We start from the raw sequence: 8307 nt of genomic DNA, 5'->3' as shown, positions 1-8307 counted from the left end.
AATTCCCTCTCCTGGCTCGGGCTCCTTGTGTCCCCCTTCCCGGCTGCCACACATTTCCCAGCCTTAGAAGTCCTCTGGGCCCAGCGGCCCCACCCCACGCACCTGCTGCGCGGGGCTTCGGCCACAACCGGGGCATAAAAGAACTTTGTTTCCCCGGCAGAGAGGGACAGAGTCTGAGACACACCCTGGCTATCTATAGAAAATCCCTTAGGGGGTTCTGCTGACAAGTCACTCAGATCCCTCCTTGGGCTTTCTTATGTCACAGGAACCCTGGCTGGAATGCTGAGGATTAAATTCCTGGCCCTGCCCTGTCGGCTGGGCGGGAGGGACAGGGAGCGAAGCCCGAAGCTCAGCAGCCATCTGGGCTCTCGGGTGCCCCCTGCTGAAACTTTTCGTCCCTGTGGCCCCCGCCGCCCGCAGCCGCTCAGGGCAGCGCAGCATGGGCCTAGCGGTGGGGACTGCAGGCAACTCTGGGCGTCGCTCCTTACAGCCTCCCAGGCACAGGGATGTGGAGGGCAGAGGGACAACACAGTCTAGATCCGCAGGTCAGCATTAAATTCCAGCTCCCCATGTGAGTTTAAGCAAGTCGCTGTTCCCTCTGGGACTTAGTTTCCTCTTCCAAAGAGCACCTGGTCCATAAAATTGTGAACATACCCGCGAAACGGGGAAGTCAGGCGGCAGAGTCTGCAGAGGTGTGGGCTTTCGGCAGGTGCTGGGGTAGGGAGCAGTTAGAGAACTTCTCGGGGATCACAGAACCACAGCCAGAAAAAAGGCGAGAAGGGAAATACTTCAGGTGTGGGCCTCATTTTTTTGAAAAGGCCAGGAAATTGTCAGGTTTCTGCTTCAACTTTACTACCCTCTATATTCTTCATCCAGAATATGGGATATAGAACAATATTAGCACACCACATCGGTTTGTTGTAGTAGTTTTTTTTTTTTTTTTTTTGGAGGCAGAATCTCACTCTGTCACCCTGGGTAGAGTGTGGAGGCATCATAGCTCACGGCAACCTCAAACTCTTGGGCTCAAGTGATTCTCTTGTCTCAGCCTCCCCAAGAAGCTGGGACTACAGGCACCTGCCACAATGCCCAGCCCAACTATTTTTGGGCACTCTTGGTCAGGCTGGTCTTGAACTCCTGAGCTCAAGCAATCTGCCTGCTTCCACCTCTCAGAGTGCTGGGATTACAGGGGTGAGCCACCCCGCCCGGCCTCACATAGGTTTGTTGTAACAAATACACATAAAGGACATCAAACAGTGCCGGGTTTGTAGTAAGCCACCTATCATTTTATCATCACTATTATTAATATCATTATGTTACAAAAGAGTCACCTATTACTGTTGTTATTTCAAGCCTCAAAACCTTTGTAAACACGCTGCTTGGAGAAGGCTACTATTGTTGGTAACATTTATTACATACCAGTCATATTGCTGATAATTTGAAAAAATCTATCTTATTTCAGAAAAATCCCTGTTCAGCAAGTACTATCATTGCCATCTTCTAGCTGGTGAAGAACCTGAGCGTTTAGTGAATTGCCCATGGCCAAAAAACTGTACGTGACAAGCCAGGTGGGCATTCCCCTTGCATTGTGGGTGCTGCATTCCTTTCTTGTTCTTTCAACTTAACACATGTCCTTGACCGCTTTGGGTGTCATGTGGAGATTAAGGGCAGGTACTAACACCCATAGTCTTATTTTCTTTACTCAGTTGTACAGAGGAAAGGGTTGTGTAAACTGGGACGTTTCTCCCAGAAATGGGAGGAATTTGATCTTTATACATGAAGATAAGCCAAAGGTGGGAATGTAAGGTCACAGTTACCCCGGAGCCCACATCTCCCTGAGATTGCCTTGCTCCTCAGAGGAGAAAGAACGACGGGGATCCAGCACACATTTGATTCTAGCCAGAACCCCAGGGAGGCCCGTGTAGTCCTGGGGAGGCCACTATGAAAAGTTGGAGGTGGAGAACTTGCTACTCTCCTTGGGTCTTTCAATGACATATTTACCGCAAACAATGCATCGATGGGCTTCTACCTTGGCAGAGTAAGCGAAACATGCAAACAAATAATAAATTATGTCTGTGCCACTGTGCCAACAGGGTGTAGAAATAGTAACTATAAAATACTGCCCAGGGGGAGAAAGTGTACTGAGACTGTGATAGAACACCCCAATGTCATTGCCAATAGCACTATTTTAACACTCAAGTAAGCTGGCAGGGTTACTTCCTAAAGGGAGCCCTTGTCTTTTCCCTTTTTTCTTAAACACCCGACTTTTCTTCTACTCTAAATCATATCATTCTTTCTGAAGGGACCTGAAAAGCAAATTCCTCCCATTGGTCTACAGGGGACTCAGGTTGCACAGAATGAAGGTATGTAACACTTTTTTTAGGATGAGTTCATGAACTCATGATTAGCTGGAACGCTTCTGCAAAGAGAATCTTCTCATTGTGTATTTACTAACCTTGGGGCATAGTTCTCATAGAAAAGGCAGGAAAAATACTTTTTTTTTCTTTACCAGTTTTCAAACTAATGAATTGGTCACTTAGTATTCTATAAAAGTGAACACCGGGGCATTTTTTTTTAGTATCATAAATGTGTGTGTATGTGTGTGTGTATACACCTATCGTATATAACAGTATGGTTTAACCAATCGAAGGTGCTTAAAATTTTTGGCCAATGGAAACCTTTTCAAGTTGGCCCACAAGTCTTTTTGCTGTGAGCCAATAATTGATATCTTCCTTGCTTTCTGATATGACAAAATGTTCTAGGCTCACTTCCCAGATTAAAAATTAAACATTTCTCCAAGGATCTGGCTTCTTTTAGTGAGAGACTGTATTTAGAAATCACAATCTATACCCAGGGTATTATCTTTGTATTTCCACTTTTGTGCTGTATGTTTTACAATGTACATAAGGTATTAGTTGTATAGTAGATATATATAATTTATGAATACAAACAAAGACACATATGCTTCCTGAAAGTGGTATCCAAAATAGAAAATCTAGAGACTACTTATTCAGTACCTAGACCTGGGAAATGTACTTGAGTTGTGGTCCTGGACCCTCTTTCTTTCTAGCTGTTTATTCTTGGTCAAGTTCTTTTTTTCTCCCTAAACTTTAATTTCTAAAGTGTAAAACAAAAGTAGTAATGGTGACTTCATGGAATATTGTGATGACCAAATAAGATAGGTACATTTGTGTACACATACGAGGTCTGACAATTAAGTTCATGAACTCATCCTAAAAAAACTGTTACATACCTCATTGCTGAATATCACTCCAGTCACCTTTGAACTACTCTCCTTGGGAAGCTGTACACAGATGCCAATGCCCAGTCCACTCTCCAAAGCAGTTCTAGAACTTTTCCTGGAGTGGCTTTAGTGCTGTCATTGTATTATCCTTGATGTCCTGAATGTCATGAAGATGTTTTCCTTTCCATATTTCCTTCATCTTTGGGTAAAGAAAAAAGTTACTGGGAGCCAGACCAGGTGAATAGGGAGGGTGTTCCAATACAGTTGTTTGCTTACTGGCTAAAAACTCTCTCACAGGAAGTGCCGTGTGAGCTAGTGCATGGATGTGATACAAGAAGCTATTTTTGCACATACTGTTCTCATGTCGAGATTTTTGGTTAAGATTTTCCTAATTGTTTGTGTCAATGTTTACTTGGCCCACTATGCTTCTCACACTCAGCTATCAATTTTAATGCCAATTCAACCAATTTTTGCCGTGTTTTTGTCCATTTTGCACACAGTGGTGAGTTCATGAGCTTAACTGTCAGACTTCCTACCCTGGCCTCACTCACCAAATGTGAGCTGTTGATATATTGATACATATAAGATCAATGTTGATAGCGTCCTGCTCCTAGGTAAGGGTCTGTGTCTTCCTACAAGGAGCTTGCAAATCAGAGGAACAGAGAAACAGCACGCATGGAAAACTCAGGCAGTGTCCATCTTTCCAAGGTCCTAATGAGCAACACGCAGGGTGAGGTTTTTGGAAATTTCGAGGAGAAGACTGTCTGGAACCTGGGGGAATCTACACGTCTTCCTGAGGAAGAAGGGATGTTAGCTGGGCCATGAAGTCTGGCCTGCGGGGTGGGCAGTGGCTGGGCCTGCAGGGAGGTAGCCTGTCCAGGTAACAGAGCAGGCAACAAACTAGCAGTAGGAGGAGGCGCTTCTGGAAGAAACAGTCCCAGAAAGGCAAGACTGGTCTGCAGGGCCCAGCCTCCACTGGGGGGAATGGAAGCAGGACAGAGAGTGGGCCCCTGTCAGCTAGAAGAGAACCAATTTTGTCTCTCAGTAGTAGAAGGAAGATAGACTGCAGGGGGCGCGGGGGTTGGGTGGGGAAGGGAAAAGCCTCTTGGTGGTTGGTTTGTAAAAGCACAAAGCAGCCAAGGCGCTGGAAACCTGCAGCGTGACCTAAAAACACACAGGCTGCCCAGGCGGGTGGCAAGTCTCTCTCCACCAGGAGGGAGATGCTGCAGGAAAATAGAGATTTTTAAAATGACTTTGATGACCCAAGACCTAGGAACTGCCAAGACCAGGTTTCCGGCAGCAGAGCAAACATCAGGGACAAATGAAGCAGTGCTTGCCTCTCAAATCCCTGGCTCTGAGAGTCTGCCTCCCATCAAGCTGGGCTGCATCAGGAGCCCACATTAGCAAGACTTGATTACATGGCAGCCACGGTGGTAAGCACTTAACACACACTCTCCTGCTTAGTGTCCAGGCAGACTGCTCCCATTCAACTAGTGAGGACGCAGAGGGTCTGAGAAGTTGAGCAATTTACTGGAATTAAACGCAGACCGGAGGTGAGATCCACACTCGGGTCTTTCTCTAAAACCCATACCCTTCCCACTCCTACTGACCGCAGTGAGCAGTGTCACTCATCCAGTGCACAGGCCTCAGTCACCCACGGTAGGAGTTGCTATTTACTGCACATTTGGAATCCGTCAGGCATGTTCTGTGTTTTCTATGTGCGCTAACTCCTGTAATCCTCATGTGCCTCGTGAGAGGCTCTTCTATTACTCTCATTTTGGAAACTGAGGCACAGAGAGGTTAAATGACCCATCTCAGGTGGGTTACAGTGCAAGGATTGAAACCCAGGCAGAGCCTGCGTGTTTGACTTTGGCTGCTGTGCTCTGCCTGCCAGCGGGCACCGTGGTGTTCATCCGGGTTCCCTTCGTGATGCAGTGGTGTGTCCACTGGGGAGGCCCCGTGGGGGTGGGAGAGGAAAGCTGGCCCCACTGCAATTCCCTGGGGGCAGAAGGCCAGGAGGTGGTGGGTGGGAAGCTTGTGTGCTAAGAATAAGGTCTGCTTCCTGGCAGTGACACCTCTGATCCTAAGGTGAGGTTAGTTCAGTCCCTTTTGGCACTTGGTTTTGAGATCAGAGAAATCTGAATGTTGGTAGGGATGTATGTGCTGTGGGGGAAGCAACTTGTCCAACTTTGCTGGTGTCTGAAGAATTTTTTTATTTTCAATTAAACACTCTTCTTGGGAGGTTATAGGGAGAACACAAGCAGGTGTTGTTAAGAATGAAAAAAATCCTCTCTGTCCCTCGGGGACTGACTAAGAGCTATGCCTGTTCTACAGAGATTTGCAGTTCAATTTATCTTCCTTAAATGACCACATAGGAAAATGATCACAGCAGCGAAGCGACATTAGAAATGTGAAATGGACAAATAAAACCTTGGGTGAGCACACCAGCTGCCGGACCCATTTGAAAAATGCGAATGTGAGGAGCACACAAACCCAGCTGTGAGAAGCCTTTGGATGGAAGGTGAGGGAACAGATGTCAAGAGGTTAAAAAGGGAAACTGATGCGCACAGGCCCGCAGGTCCTTGCAGGTTTCTTTCTTCATGAGCAAGGCTGAAGCTTCCCTGGGTCATTTCCCTGCAGTGGTTAGAGCTGCTGCTAATATTAATATTAGCCCAGAACCCTAGCATTCTGGAGGTGCCAGGCGGCTGGGAGCCTAACTGCCTCCCTCTGCAAATGAGGAGCCAGAGAGATCAAGCGACCCAAGAGATGCAGTGATAGGGCCTGATGTTTTACGTGTGTTTTCTTGTGGGATATTTATAAAAATCAAACCGGTCATCTGGTAGGAATGTAGTCCAACATCAGTGAACTCTACTATGTTCCAGATACTGGCGAGCCCTCTGCGTACATGATCTCACGTAGTCTTCACAATAACCTGATGAGGTTGGTACTAATATAGCCGGTATTTTCCTAGATGAGGCCATCTGGGTCGGGAGAGATTAAGCAGCCAACCTGAGGTCACACTAGGAAATGATAGAGCCGTGTCTCGAGCGATCTCTTGCTGCAAACTGAGTTCTACTGCCTTCTAACAAGAGGAGGAAGATGGTCAAATAAACCAGGATATACCTTGTGGGAATATTATTTTATAATTATAAAGTATTATAAGTTCTATGCAGAAACACGGTAAATGCTTTTTATCAATACACAGGGTTTAGTGAAAATGCAATACTCGATGTAAAAATATTCAGAAGAAAAATGGAAGTAGAACACTTAAACATTAACAGCTGCTGAGTAGGGTGAAAAGCATTTTCTTTCTGTTTTTTCCCCCATTTGAATTTTCTATAATGTAGAATAGGCCTTTTGAAATGAACAAATGAACATAATCATTTTTTCCTTAAAAAACTAGCACTATACTCATAGAATCGATAAGAAAAAGGCTTACACGAATAGTAATATATTTTTCTTTCTTTGGCAATAAAAATTAATAAGTAATTGATTTGTAGCATGAGATAGAAGAACATTATACAAAGTCCATACATAACACAAATCTCTTTTCACATTTCCTCTGATGCAACAAAAACTCAAGTTCAAAGAACTTAAATTTTGAAGCTACCCTATTTTTATGGCTTGCATAGCCTAGGCTATTAATAAAAGGAGATAACCTTCCTATGTTTACCAGGGTGGTGACTAATCATTCTTTCCTCCGGTCTGTAACTGATTTCCAGTGCACACAGAGGCTCAAGGACACATTGGATTGGAAGATTCTTTACTGCCCACCTGTCCACACATGGGCACTCAGACCTGGAGGGGTGACGTCACTTGCTTAAGGTCTTGTGAGTCTTACTATTTAAATACCAAATATGAATTCTAAGCTCCTCAAGGGCAAGTCCCTTTCATTTTTTGTGCCAATCCCAGAACCTTGTGCAATTTTTTTCTTCTACTAGATGAGTCAAAACTTCAGTGGGGAGATAGGATGAAAAACTCAGGTCAATATATACTGGCAATAGAGAAGTAGCTCATAGCCACTAAGCACTTCCTGGATGCTTTGCAGAACTTTATTAGCACCTGAAATAATCCAGTAGTAGAGGTAAAAGTATTAGGTTTCTTTCTGTGCTGTGGAAATTAAGGCTCAGGAAGGCTGAACCACCTGCCCAAAGTCTAGCAAGTAGCTAAGCCAGGAATTTAACTTGAACTTCAGAGCTGAAGGTTATTGGGACTCATAGCACCAACTCAAGCTCTTGGGAACATTTTTATTCCTGAAACTTGATTTAGGTAAGCAGGGAAACTAGACGGAGTGTCACGTGTCTATAGCTCCTGAAACATGGCCAGATCACTTTGCCACAATTCAGTAAGCCTTAAAATGACCCCCCTCATGAAAGCAACCAATCCGTGTCTCTTTCCCTCCTCTCCACACCCAAGCTTGCCTAGGAGTAAAGTAAGATATATCAGCCTCTGGTCACCCTGACCTTACCTACTTAGCGTGGCCTCCCCTTTTAACAGAAACTGTGTTTGAATGCAAGCACGGCAACTTACTCAGCATTCCTTCAACGTAGCTCAAGTTTTGAGCCTGCACAAGGCATGGGATGAGGATGTGGGTACAAAGTTATTTTCTAATATATAAACAGTGTCTAACCTCAAGGATGTTAAAATCCATTCTTGAGATACTTTCCTAAGGAGAATGTTCTTCAGCTCAATACAGGGAAATACAAAAGATGTAAAGTTTCCACTTTTTTGTGGCTGAATAGTATTCCTAGGTAGATCCTTTTGTAGTTCATAAGCATGATGATTGAGTTTTCATGCACATGTGAGAGATGTGCCTCCCCAAAATCTTGTTATGACGTTAGCACATTACCCGTCTGATGTGAAAAAAAGTCGTATTCCTTGGTACTCATATACTGTAGTTGATGGCTACAGTTGATGGGCTCTTGGGTTATTTCCATGTCTTTGTGATTGTGAATTGAGCTGGGAAGGGTCTCAGTAAAGTCCCACCTAACAGGTACAATTTAGGGTATAGGGCACACCTCCTGGATGAAGGACTCAAATACAACTCAGACTTTTTCTAACAAATG

At 44.8% G+C, this 8307-nt stretch overlaps 1 non-coding gene across 1 annotated transcript; it reads left to right on the top strand.

Annotated features, from left to right (window-relative positions):
• Nucleotides 1-7996: 7996 nt before the first annotated feature.
• On the top strand, nt 7997-8100 carry LOC128593453 (small nucleolar RNA U13). Its single transcript, XR_008382358.1, has one exon. It is a non-coding gene; the product is annotated as a small nucleolar RNA U13 (small nucleolar RNA).
• The last annotated feature ends 207 nt before the right edge of the window (nt 8101-8307 follow it).

Source organism: Nycticebus coucang, chromosome 1 (assembly GCF_027406575.1).
Source record: "Nycticebus coucang isolate mNycCou1 chromosome 1, mNycCou1.pri, whole genome shotgun sequence".
NCBI lineage: Eukaryota > Metazoa > Chordata > Mammalia > Primates > Lorisidae > Nycticebus > Nycticebus coucang.
This window is presented reverse-complemented; position numbering and strand designations above follow the sequence as displayed.